Source organism: Lissotriton vulgaris, chromosome 8 (assembly GCF_964263255.1).
Source record: "Lissotriton vulgaris chromosome 8, aLisVul1.2, whole genome shotgun sequence".
Taxonomy (NCBI): Eukaryota; Metazoa; Chordata; class Amphibia; order Caudata; family Salamandridae; genus Lissotriton; species Lissotriton vulgaris.
In genome coordinates this window covers 1,366,826,141-1,366,848,205 of record NC_141696.1, presented here as the reverse complement: position 1 = coordinate 1,366,848,205, position 22,065 = coordinate 1,366,826,141, and positions in this window count along the sequence as shown.

Below are 22,065 nucleotides of genomic sequence, written 5' to 3'. Positions count from 1 at the left end.
GGGTGCCCGTTGGGTATTGCAGCGCCGACCCAATGAGGAGCATGCCGCCAGGCTGGGTGTGTGAGGGCTCCGTCCTTCCTCTCGTTAGCCACTATTGGATACCACCCCATGCTTCTCCACCTTTAACCCCCTTAGGAACTGCATACTCTTTTTGTTTGAATTTTAGACTAGGGCCTGTATGCTGGACCTCCATAAGCCCTTTTTGTCCCTCTTCCTTTATAGTAATATTATTTGTCAGCCATCCAGCCCCCATCATACAGTTGGTAAGCAGCTAATGCCTGGTATATATCATCCTGATGTGTAATGATTTTGACATACATCTGTATTTCCAATCCAATATTTAACCTATTACCAAATCTTCGGTTATACAAAGCCTGCAATGTAGGGCAACTGCAAACTACCTTCCACCCACACTGCCCCCCAACTGGACCATCTGCATTTCAAATATTTCTCCATCATTCCCCCCCAACAACAGGTAACATTTTGCCTAGTGAGCGTGGGCATGTACCAGGCACCCTCCCCCACAGACAAATCATCCAGTACTAGCAAAACCCTGATAGGGATATCCTGCAGTTATACTCACTGTATTTACTATACACAAATACCTCATCCTTCTTCGATTTAGCATACCATTAAACTAAATCGTTGTCATGTTATTGTCTACTAGGTTCACTGCTCAAACATCAGTGTGCTCATTAGCTCAGTTAGGATTAATCTCTCTGCTTCTTTTCATCTAGGTCCGGGGTTTAATATTTTGTCTGCCATTCCCCAATTACTCCTTCACGAATTGTACTACTTTGTGATCTGTGAAGATTTACAATTTCTGTGCACCAGAACTTTCAGTCTAGCTAGATACAGCAATATATACTACACTTTTTTTTACCCCTGAGGACCTTTTTAGTTGGTAGGAACACACAGCCTCTTAGCCATCTTGCTCTGTGATGTATAGTATGGGTACATATAAAGTGTTCAGCTATGGCACATTGATTCTCATTTTTCGAGATTTAATCATAGCAATGTTTTTTCTGTCCTGGTGGTTCAAAAGCTTTGCTATCACAGTTCTGCCAGGGGCTCCAAGACCAATGATTGATGTGTCTTCTCTACTAAAATACAATGGAGAGTGTAGGTCTGCAAGTAGTGTCTCCACAAATGTTTCTAGCTTGCCATAGTTTCAGCAAGTCTCAACATCCTGATTTTGGCATGTCTGTATATAGCTTCTACTTCCTCATTTCTGCACACATCACCTCTAGGATCTTCTCCACTTGAAGCATTTTCTGGATGATCATTAGTCTTTTAGGTCTGAGACCCAATGGTTGGCCATGTCTACCTTTGTTGCTTGCCTACTCAAACATGCCCTTAGACAATGTACTCTGAGTAATACTGTGATGACTTTACTGTCTATGGACATGAGCCTATTGTTCATTTCTAGGAGCATGCTGGGCTTGTGAAGCACCTTATATTTACTCTGCACCACCATCAATGTTAATTTGATCCATGTGTTTGGAGTTACATTTTAGATTAGGCCTAGTGTCCCCTCTAGTGTCCCCCCTATTAGTGGTGGCAGAGTGTGCAGCCAACTCAAACAGTACAGTGGCTACCAATTGTGCATTGAAGTCAGTTCTGCAGTATTCCCCATTATTCCATCCCTCCCCAGACCGGCAGTTGTTCGATGCACCTCACTGACCCAATGTCTCCTGTTTATTATGCACACTCTAGTCCATTTCCCATGTCAGTCAGGCAGAGATCATCTGGTCAGTAGGAGGCTCCTATTATCTTCAGTATACTCACACCCTTTGCATCACGAGTAATCAGATCTGCCAAAGCTGACCATTTACAGACCCACCTTTAGACATTAATGCCCCCTCCTTAATTATAATTACTTGAGTCAGTTCATTGGGCCAATTTTCATTATTCAATCGCCAGTCATTGCGTGTTTTCCCTAGACTGTCTGGGAGGCTCCATCCTTATTTTGCAATACTGAGAACCACAGCTCCCCACTATAGAGAGTGAGGTCAGTCCTGTCAAATGCCACCTATACTGAATCTTACCATGGGTCCACTGATCACCTGCCACACACTATCGGCTAGCCACTGTGTAACCAATAGTTTAAAAAATGACTCACAGCGCTATCCACTGCAGGTCTGTGCCTACACTGAGCCTCATATTGCTGCTCTCTAGCCCATGGCAGGCCTGCTCTGCACCTTTTCACGCAGATGGTTGTTGCTGCTTCTGCACACTGGGGAACTACCAGCAGCTCACGCAGCTCGACCAGCTAGGCCCATGCACACACCCAGTCTCAGCAAGTGCTGTCACAGCTGGACCTCCAAGAAATCGCACCCCTTACCATGCTAACTTTCCAGTATTTCCCATCTACATGACATGCACTCTAGCTGCAGGTGGGAACATCACCCTCCCAGCCACCACTGCTGCTTGAACATTGCCTGTTGGGGTGTGTTTTTTTTCTCTCCAGGTTTAGTTGCAGGGTATTACGCTAAGGTCCTAAGTGGCCATATTGTGTGGCAGCCAGCCACAACCCTCATGTTACCTATTTAATTAGATGCATTTTAAATCAAGTAATTTAAAGGGTTTGGGTTAAAAAAAAGGTTAGGCTGTATTTAAAAATTTCAAAAATGAAAATATAATAGAGAAGTGTTTGGTTAGTCGTAGGCTTCAATTAAAGATAATTATATGATTTAATTTAATTTGAAATAATTACAGGTTAGAGTTATGGTAGCCTTAAAGCTAATGTTATGGCTAGCAATTACATTAAATTAAGTTCAGTTTAGTTTAGGGCCCTGGTTAAGATTAAGGTTAGGGTTAGCTTAATAATTGCATTAATTTTACTTTAATTGAAAATGGTCTGTGCAGATGTAGCATTGAAGTAGTGAGGGCTGAAATAGTTATAAATTATATCAAAATATTACCTTGAAGATCTAAATGCTGTTGATCTTCTGCCATCATGTAATGTTAACTGAAGTAAGTGGACCATGAGGTCATGAGATATTAAGATATGGTTTCCATTAATTTTAGTAAATAAATTCAGCTTAGTAGCTAACAACCAAATGACTATAGGTATTTTACTTAGTATTCTACGATATCTAATCTAATATCATATCAAAATTATCAGTCTCTAATATTGTTGCACTGATATTGTGATGTAATAAATATTGTCAGCTATTAGATCTCAATTAGGGATATACTTTTTAATATTATAATTAATATTGAGTTTTTGAAATATTGTATAAAATTTCATGTCATCTTTCCTATATTTATTATCTAAATGTTTGATTGTATATTTCTTAAGTTGAACAGTATCTATCTATTTTATGTTGTTAGTATTTAATGACTGGGTATTAGGGTTTGCGGGGGACTGGGTGGGAAGTGATTTACTGTATTTTATCAATTTTCTAATAATAATTTTAAATGTGTTTGAAAAAATGTGTATAAATTATGTTTTTAAAGTTCATTGGCCTATTTACAAAGGAAAATTTACATATGAATCAATGTACACATATAACTTTACTTTTACATTTAGGGCCTGATTATGATGTCGGTCAGAAAGCCTTCGACCAACAGTCATATTCTCCTAGACCGTGTCAGAACCCGTCCAACAGACTCGGTCAAAAACAATACCGACCGCCCGATTATGATGCTCTTGGTCAGTAGGGAAACCGTTCGATGATTCTGAATCGGTTTCTAGCGGCACTTAAAGAATCTGAGTCAGTCGGAGCTGATTTATACAGCTCTACGGACAGTGTTTCTGACCGACTGATTACGATGTCAGATTCTTACAGCCTTTCCAACTCAGTCTGTCTGACAGGAAAAAGCTGTTAGAAACTGATTTTGAGGACCCTATCAGGCCCCCTTCATCCTGAGTTCTCCAGTTTGGGGTCTAGGGGGGTATCCAAGGGACCACCATGTAAAACCGTGCACAGTGTGGCAGGCCCCATGATGCAAGGTTTTCCGCAGACACCCATTTTCCTCATAAGTGCTGTCAGTCGGAGCACAGGCTCCCATTGAAGTGAAAGGGAGCCCTTCTGAATGGTGTTCAAAAGCATCATAATTGGTCGGGCGGAATCGCCGACTGCGAGCCTGTGGAAGTCGAATTTGACAAAGAGTCGGGCGGTTTAGTCCCCGACTGGCATCCTAATATGGCCCTATGAGCTAACTTTACTACTTTTGCCTATTCACCATTTCCGATTGTATATTTCTGATAAAGTATGGACTTACATGGCTCCACCCACTCAGTTTAGGGATGGGGTTTGCATAAAATTAAAATACGACTGAAAAGTGACTAGTACTCACTTTATAACTGTTTTGGGGTAAGCCTTCCCAACCGTGACAGAGGTCGCCCTAAGCTAAAATGATAGGGAAACAGTTATAAAAGTTATTAAACTTAAAAAAAATGTTTCTGATGGTGGCCATGTCACATAAGATTAGTCAAAAATCATATTATCAAGTACAAAACTATTATGAGGCCCAAATATTGTGGCAAAAATATTGACAACCAAAACACTGAGGAGGTAGGTGCATATAGGTAACTAATGATTTACTATTATTACCTCCACATGTGTGTACCATGATATGGCTGCCAGCGGTAATATAAAACATGCTTTGTCAAAATATTATTAGTAATAAATCTCTCCAACGCTGCATGAAACATAACTCAAATATCAGCTTTAAATTTATATTGTGGAAATTCAGCCATTTTTCTCTAAACGTCAGTTTATAGATTCTGTAAATGCACACATTTTAGTCTTGAATACACGTTTTCAATTTTGTTGTACATGTAGTAAATCAACAAAGTAAAGGTTTGTAATTTTGAAGGCAAGCTGCACATAGGCGAGCTACTTACAGGTTGCTGGAGAGCTATATTTAGATCATGAGTTACAGGTTGGAGAAAACTGTATTGAAAGTTACTAAAGATTATGCATAGAAGTAATTTAAATTAATTTAGTTAAAATAATTACCTTTATTTTTAAATAGAACACAGTTATTAAAATATTTGAAAAATATATATTTTTTGTGTTTACATACAATTGTTTTAACATTAAATTACATTAATTTAAATTTTCAAAAAGTAGAAATGAATTAATGTTAACTATTTCTTAGATTTCTCTACATAAATCTTCTGCCTCTATTATTTTCAATGGGATGGTGTTGCAGTAACAATTTCTGGCCAGGTGCACTGCTGGACTTAGTCCAGGTCTAAGCTGGAGTGGGTTTGCTACAGTTTTGGGTTCTTTTTAGCTGTAGTATATTTAGAAGTGTAGTTTGTAACTAGAAATGGGTTTCCTGTTTTGAAGGTGGATGCATGTCCCCTCCTTAACCATTCCGAAACCCCTCCATCCTCCCCGCTAAACTCCTCCCACTTGTAGTGAGTGTTCTCTATTTTCAAGCCACTACTACTTCCCACATTTACTACTATAAGTTTTTCATACAGGTGCAGAAATCTCCACAGTTGTGGTGGTCTCTATACAGAGTAGTACTGTTGTGAGTACTATTAAATGCACTACAAGATGCTTCTTGTGTCTGGGCCCCTAGGATAATAATTTAATGTTTAAGTGTAAATAATTTTCAAAAATGTTTTATAAGTTTATTATTTAGAATTTATTTTTATATTTTTTTAAATTTTTGATAAAATGTTAAAACAATTGCTATTTAATTTAATCATAAATTGTTTCAATGTAGTTTATCATTGAAATAAAAATTATATTTCAAAAATAGTTTGAAATTATTATTTAATATTTTTTTAATTTTGATGTTATTGTTTTTTAGAATTTTATTATTTTGTAAAAATATATATTTTGATTTGATGCTGTTATGGTTTTGTTGTTAAAACGTGTATTTATTTAATGTAAGTATTTTTTTATTTCATGTTTATTTTTTTAAATAAAAAAAATGTTTGGTTCTGTTAGTAATTTTGGAGTGTGATTTTTAAATGTAGCACCCACTGAATCTAGTGGGTGACAGGGATGGAAGGTAATGCTATTAATTTTTATTTCATATGAAAATTCTTCATTTGTGGCATATTCTGTACTAAGGGGCTGATTACGAGTTTGGAGGTCCGATCGCCCGATTACTGCGGTCGTGGCCCCTAGAAGACCACTGCACCGGTGGTCTTCTGCCTGCTGTATTACGAGTCATGAAGCCTAAAATGCTGACCGCATTGACGGCATGGTTCCCGCCGTGCCTGTGGCAGTAGGCAATGCTGGGGATTCATACTTCACAGCTGTTTGGGCCACGGCTTCCTGCCGAGCCTATTACGACAATACAGTTGTACTGGAGGTTCCCCAGTATCACTTTCCCAGCGGTGATAGACCGCTGCGGTACGCTTGCAGGAAAGCACCACAACAGTACCCATTGGATGGATTAAAAAATGATACAGCTGATGTCCTTTGGCCAAGTGGACATGCCTGCAAATCACACTACAAAACACACCCCATCCCAGACCATGATCCTTTGCCTTTCCACTTCAGCACAGCAAGACAGAGAGCACATTATTTTGTTGAGAAAAGGCAGCCCTTTTTCCCTATCCCATTTAAAACTCTCCACACCCTTTGATTTTTTCATGTGTCACTCACTTAATGTTATAGCAATGAGTGGTCCAAAATCCACATTCCACAGAGGCTGAGTTGACAGTCATGGTGGATGAAATAATTAAAGTAGACTCATAAATGTTTGGAGCCCAAGTCAAACATACTCCTCTCGGTAGTAGAATGGAAATGTAGAACAGGATAGCCAACAGAGTGAATGCTGTTGAAACCACCCTGCACACATAGCAGGACATTAGGAGGAGGTAGCATGACCTGAGAGTGAAGTTGCACATCCTGGACTCCAAGCACCACCTGGAAGACTAGAGGACTTCTGGTGGGACTCCCAGCAGCATATTCTTTCCCTGTGAGGAGAAGGTCTTGGCTAACCTGCATACTGAGGGCATGACAGGAATATCTGGGAGTGGAGTCTGGTAAGTTACGCTTCAACAACAATCACAATACCTCAAAGTCCTCCTGGCTCTCAACTCTGCTTTTGCGTTGTCTATCTACTTTCCTAACATGCCATCTTCAAAGTAGCAGAGATTTTGTTATGTCAGTGTTAATGTGTAATGTTGCATATAAGATCACATATATTAATCTTCATTCCATGCCACATGTTGGAATGCTGTCTGTAAGTGTAACATTTGAAAAATATTATCCCAGGACCCATGATCTGTGCAAACATCTTAAGGCAAATGCATGTTGCCAACAGATATGTTACACTAACCATTTGTCAAGTGTTGGTAAGTTGAGATAGAAATGACAACAATTACCATGACAACCTATGACTAGAACCCTAACCAAGATGAAATTGTACTTTTGTCCCTCCTCACTTGTCTGCCATGTTACAACTGATGTTCACTTATAATGCAGGTCACCATTTGTCAAGTGTTGGTAAGTTGAGAAAGACGTGTCTAGAAATTCCATGAGACCCTGTGACTGGAACTCTAACCAAGATGCAACAGTCCTTGTGCTCCTGCTTACTTGTCTGCCATGTTACAACTGATGAAAACATCATGAACTGCACAATGCACATATAATGATCTACTCAGAGACATGTTTTACAACAAGAGGGAGAATTTTATAAGGTCGGGCGGTTACCACTCATAAGGAGTGGAAGGTCCAGCTACAGCATGTGCCCTGCAATCGTATGTAATACAACAGAAGCTGAGCTGTTCCTCAGAGCTAAGGAATGTACTAGTCGTGCCGGTGTGAGTGGATGTTGATATGATATGATAATAGACATTTATACAGCACACGTTCACCAATGGTTTCTTAGCGCTTTCGAGGACACACTGGGAGCATACGGCAGAAGCTGGGCGGTTAACTGTAGGCTTGAGAGAAGAGCAAGGTCTTCAGGGCCCTCCTAAAATGGGGATAGCCTGTGTCTAGTGACTGGCGATTCTTCAGGACCCAGAATTTGAAGAGATTATCTTGGAGGAACTACTGTGAATTAAAACCACTGTGAACTGTGTTGGAGTATCTCGTCAGTGAGCAAGTTTGTGAGCATGCCTCTGTGGAGATTCTGACTAAGTCACATGCTAGTAGCACTACACCTAACATTACACTTGGAATGTACAAAGTCACCCTGGTTTGTTTGTTGTATACCTGTTGTGAATTGCTTTCTTGTCTCCCTATCCAGGTAGATGATGCGCTACACAGGTATAACACATGGAGCATTTTTCCTTTACTTGTCATAACACTAGATACCAAGGTAGATCATACTGATGTAGACAGTAGCTCCTCCAAGATAATCTCTTCAAATTCTGGGTCCTGAAGAATCGGCAGTCACTAGACACAGGCGAGAAACATGTTGACCAATCAGAGCACACACTAAACCTAGACTCGGGATAGGAAACATCGAATTCTAACGAGTACTGGTTAGTTATTCGTTTTTAATTAGAGCAGGGGACCCCCACAATAAACTTGATCCTGGTACTCCTAACTCTATTTTAACTCACAGACCACGTCTACGCTTTTCTGGCCCCACACCCCCACTTCACCATACGGCAGTGGGATAGAAGATCTCCGCCAAAGTGCCCCTCTTTGAGGTGTCACCCGTAGGGTATTGCACCACCGACCAAACGAGGAGCAGCCCAGATGATGAAGCATGACACCTGCAAGGGTGTGTGAGGGCATTACATCCAACAATATGGATGCCCAACTGTAGGTCCCAACGAGACCCTACAACATCCACTCACACCGGCACGACTAGTACATTCCTTAGCTCTGAGGAATAGCTCAGCTACTACTCAGAGACATGCCTGACTACTTTATTGATGGTCTCCTCATTGAATCTAATGGTGGCATGAGTGAAACCATACCAAATGTGTACCTCAAATATATGCAAGCAATGAAGGTAATTCAGCTGATTAAAAGTGGCAGGTGACCCATTGACTCTGCACGGCTCACATGATGAATAATGCTAAATATACAACCAAGTTGTGTGTTCCCCTGTACTCTGCACAAATAGGCCTTGGAATGGTCAAATATACACATCACTTCGATACTGTGTTGGCTGGAAAGTTTTGGAGATGTCATGTTCATCCCTAAATCCAAAACGATACATCTAATGAGCTACTCAATACTACTACATGTATTGTATGTCTCCAAATGTCTACTAACCAACTTCAATATCACACAAGTGCATCACGATAATAATCTCTATCTTGTGTCACCCTAGGTCTCTACTTACTGTGACACAAAAGATGTGGATGTAGTTACCACCCTTTCACCTCTAACAATGTTCTCTATTTATCAACAGGTCTGGCAGAGCAGCTGGGCAGAGCTAGCCCACAGAACAGACACCCACTCCACCTGAGGATCAAGCCATCAGTGATGACAACACTCCTGGAGATGTGGACGTGGATTACCTTTCTGGTCCATCTGGTCAGCCTAGTCAGACAGCAACAGTGGGCCTCACTGTGTCCACAATACCTCCCACCACAGCTGCAACAAGACAGCCAACCCCCGCCCCAAAAACCTGTGTACCAAGCACAGTCACTAACATCTTGTGTCCCTCAGTCCTGGATTCTAAGGTGGCAAAAACCAACCCTGTCACTGACGAACCAAGACCCAGTGGGAGGGTGCAATCTGGGTCAAGGGCACAGGCCTGTGGCGGTAGGATTCATTGGAGGGTAACTGTGGGCCTGCTGAGTAAGCCCACTGGGTCCACTGTTACCCGGCCACCATCACCATTGTCTTGGGAGTCTATCAGTACTCCCAAGGTGATAATAGGCCAGGTACTTGCGGAAATCCTGGACATGAAGCAGCTGCAGAGGGACATAAACCAGGAGGTGTCTGGGATCCATGCTAAGGTGATCAGCATCAACACCAAAGTGGCCTCCCTGGTTGGGATGCTGCAGAACATCAACACTACCCTCTGCAGGGCTTTTCCATCTGCATCTACCCCTTCCTCTAGTCCAAGTGCACACAGGCCATCAACATCTGCAGCAGCCACAGTAAGGGAAGCCCTGTTAGAGGGAGTCATGTCAGCAGATACCCCTGTCTCAGCATCAGTGGATGCCTGTCACCAAAAGGAGGGGACATCCACCCAATAACCCAGTGGGTAGGGATGGCAATACACCCACCACCGCCAGTAAGAAACCTCACTCCTAATTTACTCCTGTATGTGCAACACATTCACTTTATGGACTATTCCTGGACACATTTCCATTTCTGATGGGAGTAGTACTTTGGACTCCAGACAATTTAGCATCTTTAGCCATGGTTTCATCCACCATGACTGACTTCTTCACTTTTGGTTTTTCCTGTTTGGTTTGGCACAATGTTTATTTTAACCTTTTTCACTGCAATAAATACACTAGTTACAAAGAAATTGCCGCCTGTAGCACCTCTGACATCTAGCAATGAATATATAATCACATGTGAACTGTACAATTCCAAAACAAGCTACTTGTGTATGCATGGATATGTTGAATGTCAACAAAGTTTAAGTCAGGATCTCAACCGTGTCACACAAACACATACATACAAGAGTCAGGTCTTATAACCTCTTTATTCCTTTGTACAAATCATATCCTGACATGATGTCAGAAACATAGCACATCAGACATCACTCAAAAAACTGTGTCAGTGATCACATTTACAGATCTTAACAATATGGAAGGAGAGAACTTAGCAGGCATTTTCATTTAGGATAGACAACATTAAAATAGGTTCATGTTATCATTTGGAGGCATATTGTATAACTCACAAATGCAATCCAACATCATTTGAAACAATAAACACACACATGGCAGTACAACAGTGTCTGATCACAGGCTCATTCCACTCCAGTGTCGCTGCATCTGGTGGAAAGCCACAAACAAATGTCAGTGATGTGGCTCCAGCACTTTGGCCTTTAATGAGGAGACACATTAACGGCTACATACAGTTAATACACAATGAGGATTTAGCCAATATGAATCCAGAATATCATGAGTTGGGCCCAACACAACGTTGGAGCACATGATGGCACACATGCTGCATTAGGAACACAACACCACAAACAACAGGTCCAAAGGAAACCTCTTAACTTCCATCCTATTGCTATACAAACTGTCTTGGTACATGTTTTGTACACCCAAAGTCTGTGACAGACAGTCCCAGGAATAATCCATGTCCACTTCCTAAGTCTGAACAGCACCATATACCTGCTAATGTCAAAACTCTGACATGTCCAAACGAAGATACAATGGTGAATGAACCTAAAATAGACCAAAACTAAGAGATTAGCTATGAAACCATACATATGGCACAAATTCACATAGACAACTTCTAGAGAACACAGTCCAAGTCAAAATTCAAAGCTAAAGAAATCTACACTAACAAAACAAATACCTTTCACCATATTTTGCTAGAGCTTCATATTCCTTCCATATTTCTTTAAAATCATCCTCACATCATCCCAACAAGAGTTGCTAATATATTCAAAGTCATGACATTTCACAATACTCATGAGAAGACTTTTGGAATGATATCTTCACGCAAGTCAGCTCCTTTCTCTTCACCACTGTCATCATCATTTGGCATTTCAGGTTCTTCACCTGGTGGCTCTTGATGGTCTTAATCCTCTGCAAAATAAGGGATGCACTTTGCTCCATCGCTGGGCAATGTTGTGGAGCACGGTGATCTTAAACACCTTCCTATGTGAGTACAAGAGGGCTCCCTCAGTCTTGTCCAGACATCTGAATCTGGCTCTCAGGAGCCTAAAAGCTTGCTCCAATGGCCGCTGTGTTCTTCCATATGCCACATTGAAGCAGACTTCACCTGGCCTAGTAGGACTCCTCAACAGTGGCAACAACCATGGCAGGTTGGGATATTTATTTATTTATTTGAAAGGTATTATATAGCATTGGCTAAACCCAGAGGTATCAGAGCACTTTACATGTGCAGAAGCAATTAAGAAAAGCAATTGTTCAGAGTAAACATAACAAGCATGTACATCTCACATTACGTTAAGGGGGGCAACATTCTGGGTGGTTCACAGGTAATATATATCTACATATTAAAATGGGGGTAACAATTAAGGGCAGAGAAGAGAGTATCAACGGAGAAGAACAAATTGTAGAGGTAGGGGGTGAGGGTAGGAGAAGAGGGGTGTATATCAAAAGAGGGTAAGGTCAGGGTAAACAGGATGATATGTAAAAAGGGAGAGCGAAGTGAGAGCCAGGAAAAACAGAGAGATAACCAATGCAGGAGAAACAGAAGGCAAGGTCATAGGATTGATTGTGGACCCCAATATTTGTTGAGACAGTGATGTTTTAGGTCTTTTTTAAAGCTGAGGTAGAAGGGGTTACAGCGTAGGTCCCTCAGGAGGGCATTCCAGATGATCAGGCATTTCTGGAAAAGGAGCGAGATTGGGTGTTTTTCTTTTTTTAAAGCTGGGGGACGAGGAGGAGCTTAGTGGTGCTTCTCATCAGTCTGGAGCAGCCCACTTTATTGAGTTTGTTTGTTAGGTACAATGGGGATTGTTGGTCTAGAGCTTTGGACGCGATGCAGGTAGTCTTATAAAAGCATCTTCCTTAGATGGGCAGTCACTGTAGTGATTTAAGGGCCGGAGAGATGTGGTCGACTGTATCGAAAGCTGCAGAGAGGTCGAGGAGTATAAGAAGGCAAGCCTCTTCACTGTCTAGGGAACTGTGGATGTCATCCACAATGTTCAGCATGGCGGTTTCTGTGCAGCAGCCTTTCCTGAAACTGGATTGGAAGGAGTTAAGTAAGTTGACATTGGGAGGTTAGGTATGGGGCGGAGGTTGTTAGGATCATTGGGGTCAGCAGTGAGGTTTTAAAGAATGGGAGTGATTTGTCTGAGTTGGATGGAGTCGAGGACACATCCAGTGGCAAGGGAGGTGTTGATGATTTTAGTCCAACAAGGGCTATGATGTGGTTAAGATTGTGAACTAGGTTAGAAGGGAGTGGGTCTTTGGTGTGCGAGGTCGGCTTTAGTTTAGCAATAATATTAAAGACTTTGAGCTCAGTCATAGGATTGAAATTATACCAAGAGGCATTATTGGCGAAGTTGGAATGGGTAGATGAGTGGGAGAATTAGGCGGTAGGGATGGTGTCGAACAAGGAGGTATGTCTATGGCAACGTCTATGGCATATTGGGGGCTTGGCAGGTCCAGGCTTTGAAGGAAGGATTCATCAATTTTAGCAATTTTATCCAAGAGGAAGTTAGCAATTTCCTCACATCTTTCAATGCTCTGACAGGGAAGATTATATTTGTTTTCTAACAATGTTAAACAGCTCTCTGGGCCAGTTTTTGGCACAATCAAGTTGAGCTCAAAAGAAAGATGCCTTTTCATTGAAAATGTGCTTCTTATAAGTTGATCTAACAGATCTGAGGAGGGAAAGATAGGAGGGAGAGGGGTGTGTCTCCATGTTCTTTCTGAAAGTCTAAGTTGTCGTCTTTCGCTGTTGAGTTCAGGATTGAATCAAGATTTGGATTGGATTTTTCTTTGTTGTTTTAGTTTGAGAGGGGCAACTTGTCCAGGACATCACTAATGGTCCTATTGAAATGTTCAGTGAGCTCGTTAGCATTTTGGGAGAGAGGGGTGAGATGAAGTTGAGCTTAGAGTTTAGACTCTAGTTTGCCAGGGGGACTTGTTTAGGGTTTCTGGTCCGCTACATGGGTTTGTTATATGCTGCAGGAGGGAGTAGGGCACTTGTTGTGGTTTTAAACAGAATGAGATGACGGTTGGTGCAGTTGATGGGATGATGATGTGGAGGAGTGTGGCTCAATGGTTAGAGCGGCAGACCCTGATGCAGAGTTCTGGTCCGGGACCAGGGTTCAATTCCCGCCTCGGCGGGTCTTGGGCTCATAATTCCTCGGACCTGATTTCTCGCCTCGGTGCCTATTCTAATCATGGGTCCCACGCTGCAACTCTGGGCAATAGCTTGCTTAACCTCCACACCGGCCCCAACAGCGCTGTGGATGCCTGGCTTCACCCTGGGGGTGCCCAGGAGTGGACACATCACAGGGAAAGCCAGGAGGGGTTCCACAGCGGTATGAGTAATAGCGCCAGGAAACCGCTTGGTGACAGTGCGCTCTACAAATACCTTGACATTTACATTTACATTTATTTGTAAAGGGAAGCCAAGTCAGTGTTGGAGATGATAGTGTTGAGTGCGGCCCCTTTGATATGGGTTGGATTGTGGCATAGTTGCTTAAGTTCATTCATCTCAAAAAGGTTAATGAGGCACATGACAGTGGGATTCACTGAATTATTCCAGTGGATGTTGAAGTCTCCTAAAAAGACATTTTTCGAGGTAGAAAGGGAGGAGCGAGTGAGAAGATCGGATAATTCATCAGCGAAGAGGAGAGGTTCACCCAGAGGGTGGTAGATGATATGTAGTCGAATCGGAGAAGAGCCCTTGACAGATAGTTCAACGCCAAGGTATTGGTATAGATTATAGCTAATCCACTCCCTTTTCTGTTGGGTCTGTGCTGCCTAATGATGGCATAGCCGGGGGGGGGGGGGGGGTGAGTAAATCAAGAATAACTTTGAGTGGTCATTAGCCAGGTCTGGTGAGGAAGGCGATGTCAATAGCCTCGCTGAGGATGGTTTCTGATCTTTCATTCACATGTAGGACTGCCGAAATGCAGTTAACAAGCATGCAAGAAAGGGGATTTGGGTTATCCTTAACCGGCTTAAGAGAGTGGATGGTGGTGAGTTGTGATGGAGGTCTAGGTGAGATGCTGGAGTAAGGGAGGAGGTGATTTGTTATCAGAGGCATAGGTAGATAGGAGTTACATAGGTTAATTAGGTCAGCAGCGGAGAGGTAGCTAAGAGCACGGTGAGGCCTATGAATTCGACTGCAAAGGGGTGTAGTCAGCCATCGGGCATGGTGGGAAAAGGTATGGAAGCAAGAGTGAAAGGTATCAGCGTGATTGGAGCAGGCCATGGAGTTAAGGGTGTTGATATCCCCTCTGAGCCGTGTTAGTTCAATAGTCATAGCAGAGAGTTTGAGTTATATGCTGTTTTGTGTCTGTGCTATAAGATTGAGGGGGAAACCCGCTGAGAAGGAGGAAGGGGATGAGGTGGGGTCGGTGTTGACAGGGGAAGGCAGTACAATGAGATGAGGGGGAGTAAGGCCAGGGGAGGAGGACTGAACAGTGTTCAGACTGTTGTAAAAAGGATTCTGCACAGAGTGGGACGGGTCAGTAGTAGAATCAGGAGATGTGGTGGGAGAGAGCAAGAGAGAGTGAGGGTTGCAGGGATGAAGCACTTCGAATTGATTGGGAAGGATGCTATTAGGAGAAGGAGAATTAGACGTAGAGGAGGGTACAGTAGGAGATTCCAGGGAAGGGGGTCAGTGAGTAGGAGTAGGGTTAGAGGGGGGTCCTCTGCAGATGAGTGGGGCCTCGTCAGAGATGGTGAGTAAGGTTGGGAAGGGTAGGGGAGGGAGAGCCTGAACTGGGGTAGCAGGAGACGACATATGGGCGTCAGGCAATTGGGTTACGGAAGGGTTAAGAACTAGCTGGGAGAGTTGATAGGACAAGGTACTGAAATTGTTGTAGAAAATGGTGAGGTGGAATTCAGATGCTTGAATAAGAATGTTACGCTGAGTCTCCTAGATGAAAGACAGACAGAAGTACAACAATGAGTTGCAAATTTTCAGATCATACTACCTGACATTGCAGACACAAAGTTAGGACAGATAAAAACTTACATACAAGTCAAGTCCTCTCCGGTAATAGTTGTGACATCAGCTGGGATATGGTGCTGTTCCTCAGTATGAAGGAATCATATGTAGATCCTGGGAACTGGGAACAGACATTTGCCATATGCGAATCCGGTAAACAGAAGTGCTTCCTGTTACAGTACACTTGTTCCCTGGCTTACAGTGGTACTAAGGCAATATAGGTGCCATCAATGGATCTAACAACATGCGGTATGCAAACATATCCATAGAGAGCACCCTTCACAGTGGCTAAATACTCGAATTTGGGGAACTGTATTTAGCTGTCCGTGTGTCTCCTCATTGCTGACAAAACATAACTGCTTCATGAAGCATTACACGCTTTGCACATCGTCATTGTCTTCTGTTAAACGTCCACCAATAATCCCCAGTGTGGTATTCATATGTCTGTAACAGAACTGTGCACAACATCAATTCAGAAAAGTTACATTTGCACTATACAAAGGTATTCATGACATTTCATGTAAAAAATACAGACAACCGCGGTGTACAGTGCACCACGCGCTTATTGCCTATATGCACAGTTATTCACTACACAGATGATGTTTTGTACTGGACATGACATGTGATGGGAATTTCTCAAATTTAAACATCTTAGGCCTCATTTCTAGTAGTGGTGATGCACATAACAGACACAATTACAGTATGTCCTACTGCTAAAATGGTGGATGCTTGATCTCGCAAATAGGACATTTGTGACGGCCTCCACTGGTGGAAGTCGGTGGTGTAATGGTTTGTTGCCACCACAGAAGACACAGCCATAGGCTAACGTTGGTGACATTGATGGTCGTGGTCCAAAGTCTCATCAGTGTGCAATGAGCATTTGCAGGTGACATGATGTGTGTAACAACAATAATTGCTGGTACAATAATGTTCAACTGGACCTTTATCAAAACAAGAGGGGATGATGGATGGATCGTTGAACATTGCAAGCACTCACCCCCAGTCAACTGATCTGGGTTTAATCCATCATCATTCATTAGCTCACTTCGCCACCCCAGTTCAGACATGGCCACATGCAAATCAGTCTGACGCTGTGCCTCATGGGAACAATCCAGCCCGAAATGCCAAGCCATGTCTTCCCTGGACCGGAAACAAGCATCCTTTGACCGGTTTTGGGTTCATAACCCTCATCAGCCAGGCTATCTTGAATCAAGTGGCAAAGTGAGCAAGGGACCCACGTCTGGGCATACCCTGCCAACTTAGGGCGAACTTAGCAAAACCAAAGAGGATGATGGACGGAATGTTGAACATTGCAAGCACTCACCCCCAGTCAACTGATCTGGGTTTAATCCATCATCATTTTTTAGCTCACTCCGCCACCCCAGTTCAGACATGGCCATATGCAAATTAGTCTGACCCTGTGCCTCATGGGAACAGTCCAGCCCGAACTGTCAAGCCATGTCTTTTACTTGGACCGGAAACAAACACCCTGGGACCGGTTTCGGGTTCATAACCCTCATCAGCCAAAATATCTTGAATCAAGTGCCAAAGTGAGAAAGGGACCCACATCATGATGTGTTATGAGGAATAGGTAAATATTTGAACTCTGGGCCTTGTGTGAGCATGGTGTAAATTTCAAAATTGTATCCATCCTATTTGGTGACATCATTTTACAATGGTATCCTACATATGCCAAAGTATGCAAGTAGATCAACTGTCCTAGTATTGACATACGGATAGAGTATAGAAGACTAAATCAATGTATATGGGCCTGTCTGCAGTTATGACAGGACTGTAACCAGCTGTTTGCAGGTTATATAGCATGCATTCATGTGCGCATGCTAAATTTGAAGCTTATAGAGTGAATCATGAAACTGGGGTGATACGTGTACTTCATCAATGTTTTCTGTTGTTTTGATGGTCAGGTGTGGAAATACTGCTGCAATAAACCCATGTTACATGCCATTTCAGATACACCTAGGGCAAACAAAGGAGAAGGGGCCAATGTCATTGGGGACACAGCTGATCACAGTGGTTCCGGATGTGCGACCTCAGACACGGAGGGAGCCAGTGACCAAGAGGGTGTGGGGAGTGCCACGGAGGACAGCAGCTCAAATTTATCATCATCAGAGTAATCCTCCGGTGGACACTTCTGAGTGGCGGCAGACCCCAAAGAATCAATACCACCTTCATCCTTGTCCGCCACCTCCAGTTCCATCGCAGCCCTCTCTGTTGTCTCCCAACCAGTTGTCTGGCCCGTTCCCCTAAGAGGGGGGCAGTCTCCTTTGCTCTTGGCATCTCAACCCCTGCCCTTGTTACCCCCACTGCCCTGAATTAGGAGGCTATTGACCTCCTGAGGACCATCTCTGTGGATCAGCATGCAGTCCTGAATGCCATAGGGACAAGGCAACCAGCTGACACAGATGGTGGCCTACCTGGAAGACATTAACACTGCAATGTCTTGCCTACAGAGGTCTCTTCAGGCTTTGGCTTCTTCCCTCATAGCAGCCTTCCACCCATCCAACCTTCCACCCCACCTCCTGCCCCTTCCCCATCCAAATTCCCTAATCCCACTCATATCTCAAGCACTTGCCTCATCAGACACAAACACAAAACATAAAAAACACAAACATTCAAGCACTCGGCAGACACGTAGCCCCCCCACCAATCCCACCCCCCAAGAATATCCCCAGGTACCACAGCAACCAGCATACACCCCTCCATACCCACATGCATACCCCCAGATACCACACCAACAGGCACAGACCCCTTCACAACTACATGCATACCCAGATACACAACAACAAGAGAAACAGGCCCCTCCACACCCACAACCATACCCCCAGGCACAACACCAACAGATACAGACACCTCCACACCCACAGCCATACCCCGAGACACCACACCAGCATATACAGACCCCACCACAACACCCAGCACATACCCAGGACATCCACATGACACACAGGAAAAACCACAAATGCTCCAGTTGCCCACTCAATAGACACCAATACAAAATACTGTTCAGAGAGCACACACAACTCGTACTTTCAATCCCTCTACCTCCCAAACCCAAACATCCTACGCATTTTGTCAATGAAGATGTGGTGTTTGTCCTTGCCGTTAACACGGTGAAACCTGAGCCCACCCCTCCCAAAGTCCCCAAAGCCTGACGCATCCCTTCCAAATCCCACTCTACCCCTGAGAAACCTGATCCCCACCTAACTACACCCAGCCCCAAAACAAAAAGACACAAAGGCCCTCAAAAAGACCAACCCAGCCTTTCCATATCCCACACCACCGCTGAGAAACCGGATCATCAATCAACTATACCCAGCCCCAAAACCAAAAGGACAAAAAAAGCTCACCCCAAGACCAACCCATCCCTTCCACATCTCATTCCACATCTGAGAAACTGGAAATTTATCAATTTATCAATTATCAATTTTCATTAAACTGCTTTGAAAGTAATTAAACCCATTTGCTATGGGGCAGTTTTATATCCACCTTTGGTGTATTACGCACTCCGGTTTTAAAAAGAAACTCAAGTAGTTGAAGACATTTTTAAATGACACATGATGAGCAATGTTGACAGGGTGATGGACTGCCAATAAAACAAAAAATTACCAGGTCACTTTCAAGAAAGGAACAGCAGTTTCCTTGGAAAGCGGAATTTGTATTAACCACCTAACAGTTCTTGGCTTTTACAACAGACTGTAATTGCCAATTCCTGCTAATGTAGATCCTCTAGATGAGGTTAAAGTACAAGAACAATTGTCCAAAGAACACATCAGGTATCAACCTTTTAAACTATGTGAAATAATTCACTTGTTTGTTTCTGGAAACCCAAGTTTGTCAGTACTTCTGAACCCAGCTCAAAACCCCAAAAACCCAAGAAAACCCCAGCCTAAACAAAACCTACCCCTCTCTTACCCCCAACCCCCCTCAGTACCATCTTCAAGGATGCCCCTTTGTAAGGAGGTTCCCTGGCACTGTCAGTAATAGCGTGTTTGGTGGTACATCATTTTGCTGCTGCACATAGATCCACAATGGACTGGCCATTAGCCTTTGTTTTACCTCTTTTTGAGACATACTGTTATTAAAATATGTTCATAGTTTTGAAGACATTGGTACTGCCATTACTTTTCTAACTTTTTGATGTTATTGTATAGTTAGTGGTGTGTGTCTACCATTGTGTTTGTTTTATCCCTGATTGTTGATCCAGTTGAAGTGGTTAGTGTGATGTGACCTTAGGCCCGGTGCTGGAGTTACAAAGGACAAGGGGAAATGTTGGAGAGATGCCTATTTGGGATGAAATCCAAATGGGGCAGACATTGCATTGGGTGTAATGTTATATGGTAAGTATTTCAGCTTGGCTTGGAAACTGTCAACATTACTTAGGTTGTACATCTCCCTATGATGTAGGCTGAATACGTGTTTGATGTGCTCAAGTTAGATATTTGTTAAACACACTTGGAGGGCATTAAATTGTCATACCTTGGTGGAGTTTTGAATGGACATGTGTCCATGTTCCTGTGTTTACCTTACACCTACTTATATAAATGTGTAACTAATGCTGTTAATGCTGTGTTTGCTTACATGACGTGCACTTACACATTACCTACAAATGCATGGCACTTGGTTATGCTATTGGTTCTCCATGATATACTTCAATTCACAGGTCCTCTGCACATTGAGCTTATAGGCATGCACAAAATGTACTGTGCCCCAAGGCCCCACCTTTTCAGGGGTCCCCCTGATAGAGGCATATCTATTCTGCGGAGTGTTTCCATTGTGCCCTTAGCATGCTTCTCACACTGCTTCTTTGTAATCCCATTTACTGACATTGACTTTTCATGTGGGTGATGGGTAAGAGTCCAATACAGAGTTGTAGCAGAGAAGGTGTGTGTTACTTTAATGAAACATCCATACAGATGTATCTTTGACATCAACACAGGACGTGGGATGTGTGCAATGTGATTGTATCACAGAGATTAATAGGTGTTATATTGATGAGGAGGTGCTGATATGTGACACAATTTAAGGCACACATCACTATCACTGATTATGAGTTGTAAACACATGTCCATTTATGTAGAATGTTCCTGTACCATAACAGTGATTTGGTCAAAGAGGACATCATACAATTGCATTTAGGATATACATGTAAAACAATCCCAAGCAGGGTCCCTGAAAATATGTTTAACCAATGGACTTGCCTGATCCATGGTGAGGTATCGTTTTGCTGAGGAGTCCTATAGAAACAGGTAGTATAATGACTTACCTTTGGTTTCATCCGTGAAGGTGTGGGTTTTGGATGTGATCAAGCAGGTACAGCAGCAGCAGGACGTGTACTATCAGCTCCAGGGCGGCACAGGACATGTAAAGGTGAGTTACAGCCTTTTATCCCTCCCTTTCCGCTAGCTCAGATGTGATGGCTGAACCAACATGGAAATGCCGTCTGTAAGGCAACTCGGACTTTGGCCGGCAGTTACACTGGTGGTCCAAGCCTCCAACAATCTCATTGGCCTATTACGACACCTATAAAACTGCATGTCATGTGATACGGCAGTCAGACTTCTATCAGCACAGTAGTCAATGCGGTGCCGGCATCACCGCGGTTTGGGACCACCAAACTCGTACTCAAGCCCTAAGTGCTGATTTTGTTGGTGCCTCCATATATTTTGTTTAAAATTGTAATAGCATCCCTCTAGATTTTAGGTATTTGATCTTTTTTAGTGCTGGGTATGGTTTAAAAGTCCCATTCAACATCCATGTGTTATTCCATTGTTTTAGGATCAGTGAATTAATGTTATTGCATAGACAATGATTACTTTTTTGTTATTTTTATTGTTGTGTTATGAGAAATCTTGGTTAGCATGTGTTATTGCTAGTGTTTGGGTTGTTTCATTGTTTTTGCATTTTCAGAGTGTCTTGGTGTTTTTTTAATAACTCAGTGATTGGGTATTAGTAATTTGAGATTTTCTATACCATAGAGTTGCTCAGTTGCTTCCTCAGCAGCCTGTTTAAATATATTTTAGTATTATTCCTGTGGGCTCTTGTGTGCTTTTGCTTGTCTGTAGGATAAACCTAACTTGAATTTCTGTGACATTTTCAGAGTGATTGTGCACTCTTACCCTTTCAACAATATCTTCTTTAGTAGTGTCCTCACCATATGAAGCAATTCCAAGGCATCATTTCATGAAAAGTGCTTTCATAGCTATAGGTGTATACCCTATAACTTAAAAGTAGGTTCTCATTCTTTGAATTCACATATGTTGCAGTTTCCGGCATTATATATGTCAAACACAGAATTATTGTTATCTTTATGCATATTATATGTTATTTAAACAATTATTTGACATTTTTATAACGTGTA